We start from the raw sequence: 20221 nt of genomic DNA, 5'->3' as shown, positions 1-20221 counted from the left end.
AGTGAAGTGAACAAAAGGAATCATGGAAGGATAACCAAAAGAATGTCAGACTGCAAATGTTACAACATGGGCACAAATAGCAGACTTGCTCAAGGTCTTGGTTATTAGTCACGCCAGTAAAATTGTAGCAATAACAAGCAATGGGTGAAAAGCTCTTTGTGCAAAAACAGTTGCTATTACACGTAACCACTTGCCCGTACCTAATTGGGCAAGGAAGGCCAGGTGTCGGCTCATGAGTGGACAAAGGGAAGGAGGGATCACAAAAGGATAGGGTGAACTGAATGTCCCTCAATTGTATTACGTACCAAAAGTGTATAACTGTTGCGCCCCTACATTGTAATGGGGCTTGTCAGAGGGAAGTGAGCGCACTCTGAGGGAGAGCGTTCCTTTGTTCTCATAAGTCCCGGCCGGTGAAACAATTAATAAAGTCTGCTTTGTTATAAGCTGCTACGGTGTCCGCGTGTCAGTGTATTCGCTGAAACAGATTGAGGGGAAAAGAATCCGTATTAACATTTGGTGTCAGAAGTGGGATCTCAACAGTCGACTGCCGAAATCTTGAGAATTAAGAGCCAGACTAGCCTTGGACGAGACGGGAGGAAAGTGGCCACTGGAGTGAGTATACTTTAAATACCACTTCAGTTTCCTTCAGTTACAAATGTCTGAGGAAAGTTTGGCCACTCGCTGGTTCTCAGGTAGCGTCTGAACGAGATCCAGGTCAATCTGGCAAATACCTTCTAAACTTAGGAAATCGCATGGTGACGCAAACCGCGTGGCAACGCTGAGGGATAGGGGAATAGATAATCGCGCGGCGACACGAATAGGAGAAGCGCGCGGTGACGCGGAGGATAGGGGATTAGGTAAAAGTAAGCCGCGGAGCGACGCGGGACTGTGTAAATTTAAAATTGTACTTATGCCAGGTACGGCGTCAATCTTGTATATCACTTGGTCCGCACAGGCTCTGGATAAGATAACTTATTCCACCGCGGGGCGACACGGGGACAATCGGGACTAATTAGGACCCTGATTCTACGCGGGGCGACGCGAGGATGGGTAATCATTTAGACTGTTATCTGGAACCTTGAACAAATTATTAGGAGATGATCAAATGTGTAAAACTGAACCGTGGGGCGATGTGGGAATGGGCAATCATGGATCCAAAAATAGAGTCGGCCAAAACAATAAGTCGGAAAGAAGAGAGAATTTTGTGGACGTCTGTTTTGAATGAGAAGTACTTGTGTGAATTTGACTGCAGAATGAAAGCCTGTTTGGGAAACCGGGGAGTTGTAGTTTGTTTTAGCTCCACCCACTTTTTCAAACAGATTTGAAAGTTTTTTTAAATCCTTTGTAGTGTTGTCCTGTTTGTGGGAAGTTTAAGAGTGTGAGCCTTATTGAATTACATTTTAGGTTAAGAACGCAGGTGTGGATATATTCGGATGATAAGTTACGGAGCTAGGAAATGCACAAAGGAGAAGTTTGTTGAGTAAAAGATAAAAAATACATGGTCCAGGTGGTTGAAAGAAAGAAGAATGTATATGACACGCTCACTTACTTGTCGAAAGAAAACATGCAATGATTGATTAAATTGGGTTGAAAGACATAAAGTTAGTCACGGAATGAGATAAAGAATGCCTTTAAAAAAAGCTTCTAAGCTTGAAAAAAAAGTTTGAAATAAAGATTGAAATTACAAAGTTTGAATTGGGATTTTGAGATATTCAGAGAAGGCACAGCAAAATACTGAAGTGGATTCAAAAAAAAAATTATTAATTAAATCTGATCTCTTAAAGAAAATAGGAGATATAAAACTAAAAGGTTTGGAAATAATCTAGAAATACCTTCAGGGATCAGGTCAAACTCCTGGGTGAGCGGCGAGCTATCTGTGAAGATGTAAAAGGGACTTTTGAAAAATGTTAAAAACAGCAAGCTTTAGCAGTTTCGAAGAGACATTGTAACGACATTGAAACTGGAACAATTGAGATAACGAAATGCAGCCCTCTCAGCCTACGTGCCAGACTCCCCTCTAATTATGGAAAAGATGGAAAAAAAAGATGCAACCTTGAAAGAAAACAAATTGAACGAATTTGAAAGAAAAAGTGTCTTCGATTGTCTGATGATTTTAAATTAACAAATTTACCGAGACACGAGCCCTCTGTGTAAAATACAAAACCTAATTTGAAGAAAGGAGATCTTAAAAAAAAAGACGTAACGTACTAAATAGGTGCTGAAAGGAAAAAAAAGTGTTCTGAGATGGAAAAGGACATAACTTACTAAATACTAGCTGATATTTGCTGTGAAAAAGATATTGGCTTAATTGAAAGAATTTTGGAAGAGGTAAAAGACACTCTCCATTGATAATGATTTTAAATTATGAGAAAGTTCCACTGCAGTTTGAAAAGATGAATCACTTCTGTCAAGTTGGCAGGAAAACGCCACTGAGTTAGGACTCTCATTAATAGAAGGAGGACATGTTAAAACCCTAAGATGTCTTAAAGAAAGAGTGCGTGCATGAGAAACATACTGAGAGTTCCACTGGGACCTCTGAGAAAGGTATCAACAGACGAAATAATCAAATGGTTGGCCTTGCATTGACCGAGGCTGATGACGAAATTGAATTTCAGTAAACAAATAGCTATTAAAAATGTGTGGTCTCGTTTTAAATCAATTTAAATAAAAAAATGTTTGGCAAGTACTTGAATTAGAAGTTTAAAAAAATTGGAGTTTAATCTAAAATGTTGCCTTTCTTGATGAGAAGACTTTAATTATGACGGCTGTACTAATGATTTCTGCTGTTTAACGGATTGCTAATTTCTAAGCAAGTTTTGAAGGCACAAATACTTTTTTTTCAGATGATTACGTGAAGTCACGTAATGACATCAGGTCATCTTACAAACCTGTAAAGGAGTTAACCCTTTCCATTGACAGCCGTTTGATACTGAACATTATTAATTTGGATTTCTTAATAGAATAAAGACTCACCTGACAGATAAAGGAAATGGTGGGATAGTCAGAATAAAATAGAACTAGCATATGTAATAATACTTGCCTGATACAATAAAGAAATAGATACTCAAACAAAACAAATTGAAGAGTTAAAAGGCTAAGATAAATAAGCTGAAAGAGATTTTTAAAAAACGGGACCAGACAGATACAGATAGTGCAGTGCACAGCCATAGCACCATCACCTGTGGCAATAGAGCCAATGTACCCCGCGGTGGGTAAGTGTAGTCTACAAACCCAACCTAACTTTACCTCCGATTTCACAGAGTGACCGCAACATGCATGGATAAAAGATGAGTAGACCAGAACCTAACACCTGGTGACGACAAGGCAATCTGTTTAAAATTTGCAGACAAAACACTCACTGAGATGGGACCGCAGCGGCTACTTCGACTCTGGAGACTCAGGATACTGGGGACCTTGAGGCCCATGCAGGCATTGGATAATACAGATGGACTACGAGAGATGTGGCACACGCAGGAAAGACACAACTACATGAACTAGCTTTGTTTAATTTGACTGCCGAAATATGCAACCCAGCAGCCAAGGACTCGAGCAAGGACAGAACTTATTTTAACGCATGGCTATGTATAGTGTATTAAGTAAGGTTATAATGCAGCAGGCTGCCGATGTCATGGGCGCCAGTAGATTCCGAGGACAGGAGCAAGTTCATAGGACCAAAAGGGGAAGGGCGCAGAAATCCAACTGAATGGAATTTCAGTTCTAGAAGCTGATGCCTGGGCGGACGAAGCTGCAAACAAGCAGCCAAATCCACCCCACAAGAAACAGAAGGGTAGGAACAGAACAGAGCAAAGGCGGGGGGGCTAGTAATAAAAGAATCTAAAGAAAGGATATAATTTGGGGTGTGTCAGCAAGTACTTATCCTAAACCTAATGGATATTATTTTTCCTAGCTTCTTTGGGAATGAAACTTTAAGTCTATACCAGAACCTGGCACAACGGATCCTCAAAGGCCCGGAACCCACTACCCTGAGGTTTAATGTCAGAAATGGAATAGGGCAAGGTCGAAAAAAAAAAGGGGAATACTGGAAACACTAGGCATGGGTTATGCGGCAGGGGTTATGACGATCAATTCCATAGGCCTGTAGGCAAAATACGACCTGGTTAACAACTTAATGGTGTAGTCTTGAGTGGTTTAGTGGGGAGGGACTTGGATAACCAAGCCCTACATGCGATGTGGGGAGATGGCGTGGAAGGGGAACTGTTACAAGTAGCCCATACATTGCCGAAATGCCAAGACAATAAAATTGATCCACGCAATGGGGAAAGATATAAGTAAATGATTACAGGCTGAGATAGTTTGCTCCGGGTATGGGGCATGGATATTAAGTGAGGTACAACATAATTTGGAGCAACTCCAGAATGGAGACATACCAGATTGGATTCCGAACAGCATAATTAACAATTGGACTCTAGATAAAAAAAAAATGAACAACACATGCGAGCTACGAAGGAATAGTCACGCATGGGTGCCGAAATTCAGATGTATTACTGGGCGGGTGAATATGATCGGATTTGTGTTGTCCATACCACAGTATGATGTAACAAAGGGAGACCCCTTATATCAGATTGATAATATTGGTGAAGTGTGAAACCAAACTCGGTTACGTTACCATCAGCCTGCCAGACGGGTGATTAAAATTAACAATAGTACCAAAGGCATTGATATAACTGACTGCTTTAAAATTAACCATTGGTTTTATGTCGAGGTGCGTCATGAATGACGAATGATGATTGCAGATTGCACCAAACAAACGGATGCATGCTGAGTTTCACTCCTCTCGAATACGATCTTGAAACCATCGCTGCCCCGCAAGGGAACGCAGAGTGATGCGTGAGCACGGGGGCAGCCAACTTAACCATTAAGACCAGGGGAGGAGTCACCCCCTGTGTCCTCATTACTCCTAAATTCTGCTTCAGACCCAAGGGAGAAATAGACATAGACGGATATCATATACATCCCGAGACAACGGAAATCATCGACGGAACAATCACGGATACCGTCCGAGAGGGGTACGAAGAGGCGGTATGAGAACCGCAAGGCAAACAGATACCGGAACTAAATGAGGAACAATTACGTTTGGTGCAAGGAATCCAGAATCAAAGACGACAGTATATCAGCTGATGGAAGAAATAGACAACTTACAGAGAGGCACTAATGCAATGCTGGCTGATCAGCCCTGGTACTCAAAGCTGTGGGACATTGGACTTAATATTCAAATTCACCCATGGATTTGAATAATATCACATGTACTTGTAGTAATACAGGGTCTGGTTCTGATGGTCATGATGGGATTAACAAGTTCACGAATTAAACAGGATAATTCAGGGCATGCACTATAATTAAAGCCATAAGGGATGAAAATTTAAGCAGTCCTACAGGAAGGACTTACCTTATATAACTCTGTGGGAAGGTTTCAGGAGGTCCCGAAGCTTGGGAGATGGCCACCCAGCTGAACAAACCTATCTAGAACTTGCCAACAGCGAGATAGTTATTGGGAAATATGGCCAGCTTGGCGTATAGCCAAGGGCCAAAAGGGGGGAAATGTAAGAGAAACATTTGGCATTAGGGGTACCAGTGGGACAAGGCATAAAGTGCTGGTTCCTGCACTGGCCCGTAAGGAGGTAAAAGGCACCTCTTCGGTCTTGTACCAAGGCTCCAGAAGTTATCAAGTCAATAATATTCCGATAGGATACAATGTGAGAACCTAAGCAGACATTGATAAGACCTTGCGAAGAGGCTCGAGGCCGACTCACAGACAACAAGGAGGATCAGGAAAGAGAGTGTGAGCAACTAAACGCAATCACCCTGGAATAATGCTAAAGATTATCATGGAATGACAAAATGGGGGATGAGAATGTTCGAAAATGTATAGCAATGGAGACAATGAAGTGAACAGAGGAATCATGGAAGGATAACCAAAAGAATGTCAGACTGAAAATGTTACAACATTGGCACAAATAGCAGACTTGCTCAAGGTCTTGGTTACTAGTCACGCCAATAAAATTGTAGCAATAACAAGCAATGGGTGAAAAGCTCTTTGTGCAAAAACAGTTGCTATTACACATAACCACTTGCCCGTACCTAATTGGGCAAGGAAGGCCAGGTGTCGGCTCATGAGTGGACAAAGGGAAGGAGGGATCACAAAAGGATAGGGTGAACTGAATGTCCCTCATTGTATTACGTACCGAAAGTGTATAACTGTTGCGCCCCTACATTGCAACGGGGCTTGTCCAAGGGAAGTGAGCGCACTTTGAGGGAGAGCGTTCCTTTGTTCTTAGAAGTCCCGGCCGGTGAAACAATTAATAAAGTCTGCTTTGTTATAAGCTGCTACGGTGTTCGCGTGCCAGTGTATTCGCTGAAACAGATTGAGGGAAAAAGAATCCGTATTAACACAGGAGGACAGGAAAAAGAGTGGGAGAGCAATAGTGATAGGGGATTCAATTGTAAGGGGAATAGATAGGCGTTTCTGCGGCCGCAACCGAGACTCCAGGATGGTATGTTGCCTTCCTGGTGCAAGGGTCAAGGATGACTCGGAGTGGGTGCAGGACATTCTGAAAAGGGAGGGTGAACAGCCAGTTGTCATGGTGCATATAGGTACCAATGACATAGGTAAAAAAACGGGATGAGGTCCTATGAGACAAATTTACGGAGACAGGAGTTAAATTAAAAAGTAGGACCTCAAAAGTAGTAATCTCAGGATTGCTACCAGTGCCACGTGCTAGTCAGAGTAGGAATTGCAGAATAGCTCAGATGAATACGTGGCTTGAGGAGTGGTGCAGAAGGGAGCGATTCAAATTCCTGGGACATTGGAACCGGTTCTGGGGGAGCTGGGAGCGAACGGTCTGCACCTGGGCAGGACCGGAACCAATATCCTAGGGGAAGTGTTTGCTCGTGCTGTTGGGGAGGAGTTAAACTAATATGGCAGAGGGATGGAAACCTATGCAGGGAGATAGAGGGAAATAAAATGGAATCTGAAGCAAAATATAGAAAGGAGAACAGTAAAAGTGGAGGGCAGAGAAACCCAAGGCAAAAAACAAATAGGGCCACATTACAACAAAATTCTAAAGGGACAAAGTGTGTTAAAAAAAAACAAGCCTGAAAGCTCTGTGCCTCAATGCGAGGAGTATTCGGAATAAGGTGGATAAATTAACTGCGCAGATAGCAGTTAACGGATACGATGTGATTGGCATCACGGAGACATGGCTCCAGGGTGACCAAGGCTGGGAACTCAACATCCAAGGGTATTCAGCATTTAGGAAGGATAGACAGAAAGGAAAAGGAGGCGGGGTGGCGTTGCTGGTTAAAGAGGAAATTAATGCAATTGTAAGGAAGGACATTAGCCTGGATGATGTAGAATCAGTATGGGTGCAGCTGCGGAATTCCAAAGGGCAGAAAACGCTAGTGGGAGTTGTATATAAACCACCAAATAGAAATAGAGAGGTTGGGGACAGCATCAAACAAGAAATAAGAAAGATGTGTGCAATAAAGGTACAGCAGTAATTATGGGCGACTTTAATCTACATATTGATTGGGCTAAGCTAACTGGAAGCAATGCGGTGGAGGAGGATTTCTTGGAGTGTATTAGGGATGGCTTTCTAGACCAATATGTCGAGGAACCAACTAGGGATTTGGCCATCCTCGACTGGGTGATGTGTAATGAGAAGGGACTAATTAGCAATCTTGTTGTGCGAGGTCCCTTGGGGAAAAGTGACCATAATATGGTAGTAGTCCTTATTAAGATGGAGAGTAACAAAGTTAATTCGGAAACTAGGTTCCTGAACTTAATGAAAGGTAATTTCGAAGGTATGAGGCGTGAATTGGCTAGAATAGACTGGCAAAGGATACTCAAAGGGTTGACCGTGGATAAGCAATGACAAACATTTAAAGATCACATGGATGAACTTCAGCAATTGTTCATTCCTGTCTGCAGTAAAAATAAAACTGAGAGGGTGGCTCAACCATGGCTAACAAAGGAAATTAAGGATAGTGTTAAAGCCAAGGAAGAAGCATATAAATTGGCTAGAAAAAGCAACAAACCTGAGAACTGGGAGAAATTTCGAATTTAACAGAGGACGACGAAGGATTTAATTTGGAGGGGGAAAATAGAGTATGAGAGGAATCTTGCAGGGAATATAAAAACTGACTGCAAAAGCTTCTATATATATGTGAAGAGAAAAAGATTAGTAAAGACAAACGTAGGTCCCTTGCAGTCGGATTCAGGTGAATTTATAATGGGAAATAAAGAAATGCCAGACAATTGAACCAATACTTTGGTTCTGTCTTCACGAAGGAAGATACAAATAACCTTCTGAAGGTGCTAGGGGACAGTGGGACTAATGAGAAGGAGGAACTGAAGGATATCCTTATTAGGTGGGAAATTGTATTAGGGAAATTGATGGGATTGAAGGCTGATAAATCCCCGGGGCCTGATAGTTTGCATCCCAGAGTACTCAAGAAAGTGGCCCGAGAAATAGTGGATGCATTGGTGATCATTTTCTAACAGTCTATCGACTCTGGATCAGTTCCTATAGACTGGAGGGTAGCTAATGTAACACTACTTTTTAAAAAAGGAGGGAGAGAGAAAACGGGTAATTACAGACCGGTTAGCCTGACATCAGTAGTGGGGAAAATGTTCGAATCAATCATTAAGATTGAAATAGCAGCGCGTTTGGAAAGCAGTGACAGGATCGGTCCAAGTCAGCATGGATTCATGAAAGGGAAAGCATGCTTGACGAATCTTCTGGAATTTTTTGAGGATGTAACTGGTAGAGTGGACAAGGGAGAACCACTGGATGTGGTGTATTTGGACTTTCAAAAGGCTTTTGACAAGGTCTCGCACAAGAGATTGGTGTGCAAAATCAAAGCACTTGGTATTGGGGATAATATACTGACGTGGATAGGGAACTGGTTGGCAGACAGGAAGCAGAGAATCAGGATAAACGGGTCCTTTTCAGAATGGCAGACAGCGACTAGTGGAGTGCCGCAGTGCTTACTGCTGGGACCTCAGCTCTTTACAATGTACATTAACGATTTAGATGGAGGAATAGTGTGTAATATCTCCAAGTTTGCAGATGACACTAAACTGGGTGGCAGTGTGAGCTGTGAGGAGGATGCTAAGACTTGGACAGGTTAGGTGAGTGGGCAAATGCATGGCAGATGCAGTATAATGTGGGTAAATGTGAGGTTATCCATTTTGGGGGCAAAAACACAAAGGCAGAATATTATTTGAATGGCGGCAGACTAGGAAAAGGGGAGATGCAACGAGAGCTGGGTGTCATGGTTCATCAGACACAAAGTGGGCACGCAGTTACACCAGGCGGTAAAGAAGGCAAATTGTATGTTGGCCTTCATAGCTAGGAGATAGGAGCAGAGAGGTCTTACTGCTGTTGTACAGGGCCTTAGTGAGGCCTCACCTGGAATATTGTGTTCAGTTTTGGTCTCCTAGTCTGAGGAAGAACATTCTTGCTATTGAGGGAGTGCAGCGAAGGTTCACCAGACTGATTCCAGGGATGGCTGGGCTGTCATATGAGGATCGACTGGATCAACTGGGCCTTTATTCACTGGAGTTTAGAAGGATGAGAGGGGATCTCATAGAAACATAAAAGATTCTGACGGGACTGGACAGGATAGATGCGGGAAGAATGTTCCCGATGTTGGGGAAGTCCAGAACCAGGGGACATAGTCTTAGGATAAAGGGTAGGCCATTTAGGACTGAGATGAAGAGAAACTTCTTCATTCAGAGTTGTTAACCTGTGGAATTCCGTGCCGCAGAGAGTTGTTGATGCCAGTCAACTGGAAATATTCAAGAGGGAATTAGATATGGCCCTTATGGTTAAGGGGATCAAGGGGTATGGACAGAAAGCAGGAAAGGGGTACTGAAGGAATGATCAACTATGATCTTATTGAATGGTGGTGCAGGCTCGAATTGCCTACGACTGCACCTATTTTCTATGTTTCTATGTCCAAGTCCCCCTGCAGCCTCTTAGCGTCCTCCTCATAGCTCACACCGCCACCCAGCTGAGTATGATCTGCGAACTTGGAGATATTACATTCAATTCCTTCATCTAAAACATTAATGTATATTGTAAATAGCTGGGGTCCCAGCACTGAGCCCTGCGGCACTTTACTAGTCACTGTCTGTCATTCTGAAAAGGACCTGTTTATGCCAACTCTCTGCTTCCTGTCTGCCAACCAGTTCTCTATCCACGTCAGTACATTACCCCCAATACATAGAAACATAGAAAATAGGTGCAGTAGTAGGCCATTCGGCCCTTCGAGCCTGCACCACCATTCAATGAGTTCATGGCTGAATATGCAACTTCAGTACCCCATTCCAGCTTTCTCGCCATACCCCTTGATCCCCCTAGTAATAAGGACTGCATCTAACTCCTTTTTGAATATATTTAGTGAATAGGCCTCAACAACTTTCTGTGGTGGAGAATTCCACAGGTTCACCACTCTCTGGGTGAAGAAATGTCTCCTCATCTCGGTCCTAAATGGCTTACCCCTTATCCTTAGACTGTGACCCCTGGTTCTGGACTTCCCCAACATTGGGAACATTCTTCCTGCATCTAACCTGTCTGAACCCATCAGAATTTTAAACGTTTCTATGAGATGCCCGCTCATTCTTCTGAACTCCAGTGACTACAAGCCCAGTTGATCCAGTCTTTCTTGATATGTCAATCCCACCATCCCGGGAATCAGTCTGGTGAACCTTCGTTGCACTCCCTCAACAGCAAGAATGTCCTTCCTCAAGTTAGGAGACCCTGTGCTTTAATTCTGCACACCAATCTCTTATGTGGGACCTTGTCAAAAATCTTTTGAAAGTCCAAATGCATCACATCCACTGGTTCTCACTTGTCCACTCTACTCGTTACATCCTCAAAAAATTCCAGAAGATTTGTTAAGCACGATTTCCCTTTCATAAATCCATGCTGACCTGGACCGATCCTGTTACTGCTTTCCAAATGCGCTGCTATTTCATCTTTAATAATTGATTCCAACATTTTACCCACTACTGATGTCAGACTAACCGGTCGATGATTACCCATTTTCTCTCTCCCGCCTTTTTTAAAAAGTAGTGTTACATTAGCTACCCTCCAGTCCATAGGAATTGATCCAGAGTCGATGGACTCTTGGAAAATGATCACCAATGCATTCACTATTTATAGGGCCACTTCCTCATGTAGTCTGGGATGCAGACTGTCAAGCCCCCGGGATTTATCGTCCTTCAATCCCATCAATTTCCCCAACACAATTTCACACCTAATAAGGATATCCTTCAGTTCCTCCTTCTCACTAGACCCTAGATCCCCTAGCATTTTCAGAAGGTTATTTTTGTCTTCCTTCATGAAGACAGAACCGAAGTATTTGTTCAACTGGTCTGCCATTTCTTTGTTCCTCATTATAAATTCACCTGAATCTGATTGCAAGGGACCTACGTTTGTCTTCACTAATCTTTTTCTCTTCACATATCTATAGAAGTTTTTGCAGTCTGTTTTTATGTTCCCATCAAGCTTCTTCTCGTACTCTATTTTCCCCCTCCTAATTAAACCCTTTGTCCTCTGCTGAATTCTAAATGTCTCCCAGTCCTCAGGTTTGCTACTTTTTCTGACCAATTTATAAGCCTCTTCCTTGGATTTAACACTATCCCTAATTTCGCTTGTTAGCCACGGTTGAGCTACCTTCCCAGTTTTATTTTTACTCCAGACAGGGACGTACATTTGTTGAAGTTCATCCATGCAATCTTTAAATGTTTACCATTGCCTATCCACCGTCAACCCTTTCATTATCATTTGCCAGTCTATTCTAGCCAATTCACGTCTTATACCGTCGAAGTTACCTTTCCTTAAGTTCAGGACACTAGTCTCTGAATTAACTGTCACTCCCCATCTTAACAAAGAATTCTACCATATTATGGTCACTCTTCCCCAAGGGGCCTCGCACAACAAGATTGCTAATTAGTCCTTTCTCATTACACATCGCCCAGTCTAGGATGGCCAGCCTTCTGGTTGGTTCCTTGAAATATTGGTCCAGAAAACCAGCCCTAACACTCCAGGAAATCCTCCTCCACCGTATGATGAGGCGCGAGTCCGGGGTCGGAGGCCTATAAAAGGCCCAGCGGCAGCGAGAGGCGGCGGCAGTTGGTGAGGCGCGAGTCCGGGGCCGGAGGCCTATAAAAGGCCCAGTGGCAGCGAGAGGCGGCGGCAGTTGGTGAGGCACGAGTCCGGTGTCGGAGGCCTATAAAAAGCTCAGCGGCAGCGAGAGGCGGCGGCAGTTGGTGAGGCATCAGTCTGGGGTCGGAGGCCTCTAAAAGGCCCAGCGGCAGTTGGTGAGGCGCGAGTATTTATTGTGTATAATATATATTGTGAATAGCTGGTGCCCAACACTGATCCCTGTGGTACCCCACTAGTCAATGCCCGCTACCCCGAAAAAGACCCGTTTATTCCTACTCTCTGCTTCCTGTCAGTTAACCAATTTTCAATCCATGGCAATACATTACCCATAATCCTTATGTGCTTTAATTTTGCACACTAACCTCTTATGTGGAACTTTATGAAGGGCCTTCTGAACATCCAAATACACTACATCCACTCGTTCTCCCTTATCTATTCCATCAGCTACAGCCTCAACAAACTCCAGTAGGTTCATCAAACATGATTTTCCTCCAATAAATCCATGTTGACTTTGCTTAATCTTGTTGATATTATCTAAGTGTGCCGTTATCACATCCTTTGTAACCGACTGCAGCATTTTCCCTACTACTGATGTCAGGCCTCGTTTTCTCTCTCCCTCCTTTTTTAAATAGTGGGGTTACATTTGCCACCCTCCAATCTGCAGGAACTGTTCCATAATCTATAGGATTTTGCAAGATGACAACCAATGCATCCACTGTTTCCATGGCTACGGATCATCAGTCCCTGGGGATTTATCTGCCTTCAGTCCCATTAGTTTCTCCAGCACTATTTTCTTTCTAATAATCATTTCCTTCAAATCCTCTTGCTCACTAGACCCTTCGTTCCCTAGCATTTCTGGGACGTTATTTGTGTCCTCTTCTGTGAAGACAGAACCAAAGTACTTATTTAATTGTTCTGCCATTTCCTTGTTACCCATTACAAATTCTCCCGTTTCTGTCTGTAAAGGACCAACATTTGGCTTCACGAATCTTTTTCTTTTTACATGCTTGTAGAAACTTTTGCAGTCGTTTTTTATGTTCCTTGCAAGTTTACTCTCATACTCTATTTTTCCCCTCTTAATCAATCTCTTGATCCTTTTCTGCTGAATTCTATACTGCTTCCAATCCTCAGGCTTGCTACTTTTTCTGGCAACTTTGTATAACTCCTCTTTGGATCTAATACTATCCTTAATTTCTTTTGTTAGCCATGGTTGGGCCACTTTTCCGTGTATTTTTACGCCAGAAAGGAATGGCTAACTGTTGCAATTCATGCATTCGTTCCATAAATATTAGCTATTGCTTATCCACCATCATGCCTTTTAATGAATCGTCTCAATCTATCATAGCCAATTCATTCCTCATACCTTCGTAGTTTCCTTTGTTTAAATTTAGGACCTTAGTTTCGGATTGGACTACTTCACTTTCCATCTTAACAAAGAATTCAGTCATGTTATGGTTACTCTTCCCTAAAGGACCCCGCACAACAAGACTGTTAATTAATCCCTTCTCATTACACAATAGCCGATCTAGGATAGCCTGTTCCTTAGTCGGCTCCTCAACATACTGATCTGAAAATACATCTCGTACACACTCCAGGAATTCATCTGGCACAATTATTACTAATTTGGTTTGGCCAGTCTATATGTAGATTAAAGTCACCTACGATTACTGTTGTACCCTTGCTTCATGCATCTCTAACTTCCTTTTTGATGCCGTTCCCTGCACTACCACTAACGTTTGCAGGCCTATAGACAAATCCCACCAATATTTTCTGCCCCTTGGTGCTCCTTAGCTCCACCCAGACTGATTCTACACCTTGATTTTCTGAGCCAATATCCTTTCACATTATTGCTCGGATTTCATCCTTTACGAACAATACCACACCACCCCCTCCTCCTTTTTGCCTGTCCTTCCGAAATATTGAATATCCTTGGATATTCAGTTCCCAACCATGTCTCCGTAATTGCAACTATATCGGATCCGTTTACATCTATTTCCAGTAATGTGACTATTTTATTGATGTACTTCTGTCGATGAGGCGCTGCTTAATGTTCTGTACGGCTGGAACTGAGGGTGGATTCAGTAAATGCGCAGTGTCAGGTCTGGTGTAAAACACCCATTATTGGCATCGCAATCACATCTTTCCTGTAATGTGGTTACCTGAAGTGCATGCATTAGTCTAGCTGTGGCCGAAGGTGTTTTATACAGGTCAACCATAACCACCCTGCTCTTGCCTTTATTAACCGAGGCATAGAATACAAGTATTCCATATTCCTTCTTAACCTCCTTATCTCTCCTGCTATCTTTAGGTATCTGTGGACATGCACTCCAAGGCCCCTCTGTTCCTCCACACTTCTCGGTGTCCTACCATTTAATATGTATTCCCTTGCCTTATTAGCCCTCCACAAATGCATTACCTCTCACTTCTCTGGATTGAATTCCATTTGCCACTGTTATGTCCTCCTAACCAGTTCATTGACATCTTCCTTTAAGTAATGTTGAGCGGGTGGGGGGGTGACTCATCCAGGGAGGGCAGCAGCAGCCAAGTCCATGGCACCGTGGGTGGCACTGCTGCACAGGAGGGCAGGAAAAAGAGTGGGAGAGCTATAGTGGTAGGGGATTCTATTGTAAGGAGAATAGATAGACGTTTCTGCAGCCGCAATCGAGACTCCAGGATGGTATGTTGCCTCACTGGTGCAAGGGTCAAGGATATCTCGGAGTGGCTGCAGGATATTTTGGAGGGGGTTGGGGGTGAACAGCCAGGTGTCGTGGTGCATATAGGTGCCAACGATACAGGTTTAAAAAAAAACAGGATGAGGTTCTACAAGGTGAATTTAGGGAGCAAGGAGTTAAATTAAAAAGGAGGACCTCAAAGGTAGTATTATCAGGATTGCTACCAGTGCCATGGGCTAGCGAGAGAAGGAATCGCAGGATAGCTCAGTGGCTTGAGGAGTTGTGCAGAAAGGAGGGATTTAAATTCCTGGGAAATTGGAACCGGTTCTGGGGGAGGTGGGACCAGTACAAACCGGATGGCCTGCACCTGGGCGGGACCGGAACCAATGTCCTCGGGGGAGTGTTTGCTAGTTGGGGAGGGGTTAAACTAATATGGCAGAGGGATGGAAACCTATGCAGCGAGTCAGAGGGAAGTAGAATGGGGGCAGAAGCAAAAGAAGAAAAGTAAAAGTGAAGGGCAGAGAAACCCAAGGCAAAAATCAAAAAGGGCCAATTTACAGCAAAATTCTAAAGGTGCAAAGTGTGTTAAAAAGGCAAACCTAAAGGCTCTGTACCTCAATGTAAGGAGTATTCATAAAAAGGTAGACAAATTAACTGCACAGACAGCAATTAACGAATATGATATAATTGGTATCACGGAGACATGGCTCCAGGGTGACCAAGGCTGGGAACTCAACATCCAGGTGTATTCAACATTCAGAAAGGATAGATAGAAAGGAAAAGGAGGTGGGGTAGCGTTGCTGGTTCAAGAGGAAATTAACACAATAGTAAGGAAGGACATTAGCTTGGATGACGTGGAATCTGTAAAGGTGGAGCTGCGGAATACCAAAACACAGAAAACGCTAGTGGGAGTTGTGTACAGACCACCAAACAGTAGTAGTGAGGTTGGGGACAGCATCAAACAAGAATTTGTGATGCGTGCAATAATGGTACAACAGTTATCATGGGCGACTTTAATCTACATATAGATTGGACTGACTAAACTGGTAGCAATACATAGAAACATAGAAAATAGGTGCAGAAGTAGGCCATTCGACCCTGCTCGCCTGCACCGTCATTCAATGAGTTCATGGCTGAACATGCAACTTCAGTACCCCATTCCTGCTTTCTCACCATACCCCTTGATTCCCTTAGTAGTAACGACTACATCTAACTCTTTTTTGAATATATTTAGTGAATTGGCCTCAACAACTTTCTGTGGTAGAGAATTCCACAGGTACATCACTCTCTGGGTGAAGAAGTTCCCCCTCATCTCGGTCCTAAATGGCTTACCACTTATCCTTAGACTGTGAACCCTGGTTCTGGACTTCCCCAACATTGGGAACATTCTTCCTGCATCTAAACCCGTCAGAATTTTAAACGTTTCTATGAGGTCCCCTATCATTCTTCTGAACTCCAGTGAATACAAGCTCAGTTGATCCAGTCTTTCTTGATAGGTCAGTCCCGCCATCCCGGGAATCAGTCTGGTGAATCTTCGCTGCACTCCCTCAATAGCAAGAATGTCCTTCCTCAGGTTAGGAGACCAAAACTGTACACAATACTCCAGGTGTGGCCTCACCAATGCCCTGTACAACTGTAGCAACACCTCCCTGCCTCTGTACTCAAATTCCCTCGCTATGAAGGCCAACATGCCATTTGCTTTCTTAACCGCCTCCTGTACCTGCATGCCAACCTTCAATGACTGATGTACCATGAAACCCAGGTCTCGTTGCACCTCCCCTTTTCCTAATCTGTCACCAATTAGATAATAGTCTGTTTCTCTGTTTTTACCATCAAAGTGGATAACCTCACATTTATCCACATTATATTTCATCTGTCATGCATTTGCCCACTCACCTAACCTATCCAAGTCGCTCTGCAGCCTGATAGCATCCTCCTCGCAGCTCACACTGCCACCTAACTTAGTGTCATCCGCAAATTTGGAGATACTACATTTAATCCCCTCATCTAAATAATTAATGTGCAGTGTAAACAGCTGGGGCCCCAGCACAGAACCTTGCGCTACCCCACTAGTCACTGCCTGCCATTCTGAAAAGTACCCATTTACTCCTACTCTTTGCTTCATGTCTGACAACCAGTTCTCAATCCATGTCAGCACACTACACCCAATCCCAAAAGTGTTTTAACTTTGCACATTAATCTCTTGTGTGGGACCTTGTCGAAAGCCTTCTGAAAGTCCAAATATACCACATCAACTGGTTCTCCCTTGTCCACTCTACTGGAAACATCCTCAAAAAATTCCAGAAGATTTGTCAAGCATGATTTCTCTTTCACAAATCCATGCTGACTTGGACCTATCATGTCACCTCTTTCCAAATGCGCTGCTATGACATTCTTAATAATTGATTCCATCATTTTACCCACGGCCGATGTCAGGCTTACATCCTTCAATCCCATTAATTTCCCCAACACAATTTCCTGACTAATAAGGATTTCCCTCAGTTCCTCCTCCTTACGAGACCCTCTGACCCCTCTTATATCCGGAAGGTTGTTAGTGTCCTCCTTAGTGAATAGCGAACCAATGTACTTGTTCAATTGGTCCGCCATTTCTTTGTTCCCTGTTATGACTTCCCCTGTTTCTGACTGCAGGGGACCTACGTTTGTCTTTACTAACTTTTTTATCTTTACATACCTATAGAAACTTTTGCAATCCGCCTTAATGTTCCCTGCAAGCTTCTTCTCGTACTCCATTTTCCCTGCCCTAATCAAACCCTTTGTCCTCCTCTGCGGAGTTCTAAATTTCTCCCAGTCCCGGGGTTCGCTGCTATTTCTGGCCAATTTGTATGCCACTTCCTTGGCTTTAATACTATCCCTGATTTCCCTAGATAGCCACGGTTGATCCACTTACCCTTTTTTATTTTTACGACAGACAGGAATGTACAATTGTTGTAGTTCATCCATGCGGTCTCTAAATGTCTGCCATTGCCCATCCACAGTCAACCCCTTAAGTATCATTTGCCAATCAATCCTAGCTAATTCACGCTTCATACCTTCAAAGTTACCTTTCTTTAAGTTCTGGACCATGGTCTCTGAATTAACTGTTTCATTCTCCATCCTAATGTAGAATTCCACCACAATTATGGTCACTCTTCCCCTCGGGGCCTTGCATTTTGAATCGTGGTTCAGACTCGAAGGGCCGAATGGACTACTACTGCTCCTATATTCTATATTTCTAAATCGACCCCGTCACCTCTGAAAATCTACTTGTCTAAGACCATCGAATTCTGTAACTGTTAACAATGACCATTTAAATTACACAATACTGAATTCGATGGGAAATATGAGAGTCAGTTTTGAACATCTGAAATCTTATATAATTTCGATGAACAATTCTAGACACTCCAGTCAGTTTTTAAAGGGCTGACATACGAAGTTCTTATTTTCTGCTGAAAGCAGCTCGCTACAGACATGATGTGACTGTTTTGAACAAACATGGAAACTCGAGAAAGTGTGGGGACAAACACTGATTGTAAAAAGATCACTGGGCCGAGAGCTGGGTCAGGAGACCACCGTGAACCTTCATTCTGACTCAACGCACAAAATAATCAATTGGAAGTAATTTTACAAATCTTGTTTAAAATACAGGAATTGTGTAAAATTTAAAACCAGTTATGTTGAAATGAAGCATTTACTTCAACTGCCAACGTGAAATCGGAACATAGGTTCACTGAGAGGAAGTAACTATGTCAGGGACAGCATCCAGTTCAGCATTGCAACATTATTTATTGAGAGCTGAATATGAAATGTATTGGAGTGTCTGGTACTACCTTAACACACAGTATAATATCGATATTATTGCAGCCATAAAGGTCGGTTATTTCCGAGTTGGTGCTGTGATTGGCGGCGGGGGGGTGGGGTGGGGGGGAACAGTTAATAACTGCCTGGGCTCTGCCCTCGACTGGAGTCTCTGTTTAATTCCAATCTCGTTACTCTAATACACACAAGACTGAGTGTGATTGTATGTTCAGAGTCAGAAACTGGTCTCACTTCACATCCCATTACACGGCCTCACGCTGTGCTCGGTGGTCAGACTCTCCCAGTCTAATTCACACCATCCCCTGCCTTACCCTGTAACATTTGTGTCCTGTCGACAGGACCAGTGTGTATCTGAGTCAATCGGACTCTCTCTGACCTTTCTCCCCAGTCTATCCCCAGGATCAGTGTGTATCTGGGTCAATGGGATTCTCTCTGACCTTTCTCCACCGTCTATCCCCAGGACCAGTGTGAATCTGAGTCAATGAGATGGTCTCTGACCTTTCTCCCCCGTCTATCCCCAGGACCAGTGTGTATCTGAGTCAATGGGACTCTCTGACCTTTCTCCCCAGTCCCCCAGGACCAGTGTGTATCAGAGTCAATGGGACTCTCTCTGACCTTTCTCCCCAGTCCCCCAGGACCAGTGTGTATCTGAGTCAATGGGAATGTCTCTTACCTTTTTCCCCAGTCGATCTATGGAAGCTCTGTGAATCGGAAGTTTCCCCGAGGTTGGTGCTCTCACAATCCTGAGCTGGTTCACCTGTTGTTCCTCAGTCTACAATCCCTGTTTACTTCCAGCTATGGACCTTCCTCAATCGTCCTCCATTCACCGGGAGATCTAATTATAACTGGGCAGGAGATGGGAATAATATTGATGGTGTGAAATGGAATGTGATGGGAACCAACCCTGGAGTTATTCGTAAAATGAATAAACAATTGAAACTAGAATCCCTAATCCGCAGCCAGAGCCACCTCATATATCAGTCACTCACACTTTCTCCACTCTCTGTAATCATTGCCCATCCCCTTATATTGTAGGCTGCAGCCCAGAGCCCCTGTAACACGGGCACCCATCGCGTGCTGCCCCGCCCCTGTAACCCGGGCAACCATCGCGTGCTGCCCCACCCCTGTAACCCGGGCAACCATCACGTGCTGCCCCGCCCCTGTAACCCGGGCAACTATCGCGTGCCCCCGGCGGCCCCGCCCCTGAAACCATGGCAGCCATCTTGTGCCCCCGTCCCCGGACAACCATCCTGTGTCCCCTGGCCCCCCGTCCCTGTAACACAGGACACCATCCCATGCACCCCAACTGTAACCCAGGCATACATGCTGTGCCTCCCGGCCTCACCGCCTGTAAACCAGGCAACCATCCCATGTCCGCCATCACTCACATATTGAGCCTTGACTGGGAATCCCTGGATTAACAACAGGGAGAAACACTGCACCTGCGCGGGACGGACAGTGCCGGAGTGCAGTGGCCCCAGCGGTGGGAGTACCACAAAACCTCCCCCCCGGGGTGGGCTCAGTGCAGGGCCCCACACA

At 43.9% G+C, this 20221-nt stretch overlaps 1 pseudogene; it reads right to left on the bottom strand.

Annotated features, from left to right (window-relative positions):
- LOC139273349 (NACHT, LRR and PYD domains-containing protein 3-like) overlaps positions 1-19435 on the bottom strand; it is a 59916-nt pseudogene extending 40481 nt beyond the window's left edge.
- Between the last annotated feature and the right edge of the window lie 786 nt (positions 19436-20221).

The sequence above is a fragment of the Pristiophorus japonicus genome, chromosome 9 (genome assembly GCF_044704955.1).
Source record: "Pristiophorus japonicus isolate sPriJap1 chromosome 9, sPriJap1.hap1, whole genome shotgun sequence".
In the NCBI taxonomy this organism is placed as follows: domain Eukaryota; kingdom Metazoa; phylum Chordata; class Chondrichthyes; family Pristiophoridae; genus Pristiophorus; species Pristiophorus japonicus.
This window is presented reverse-complemented; position numbering and strand designations above follow the sequence as displayed.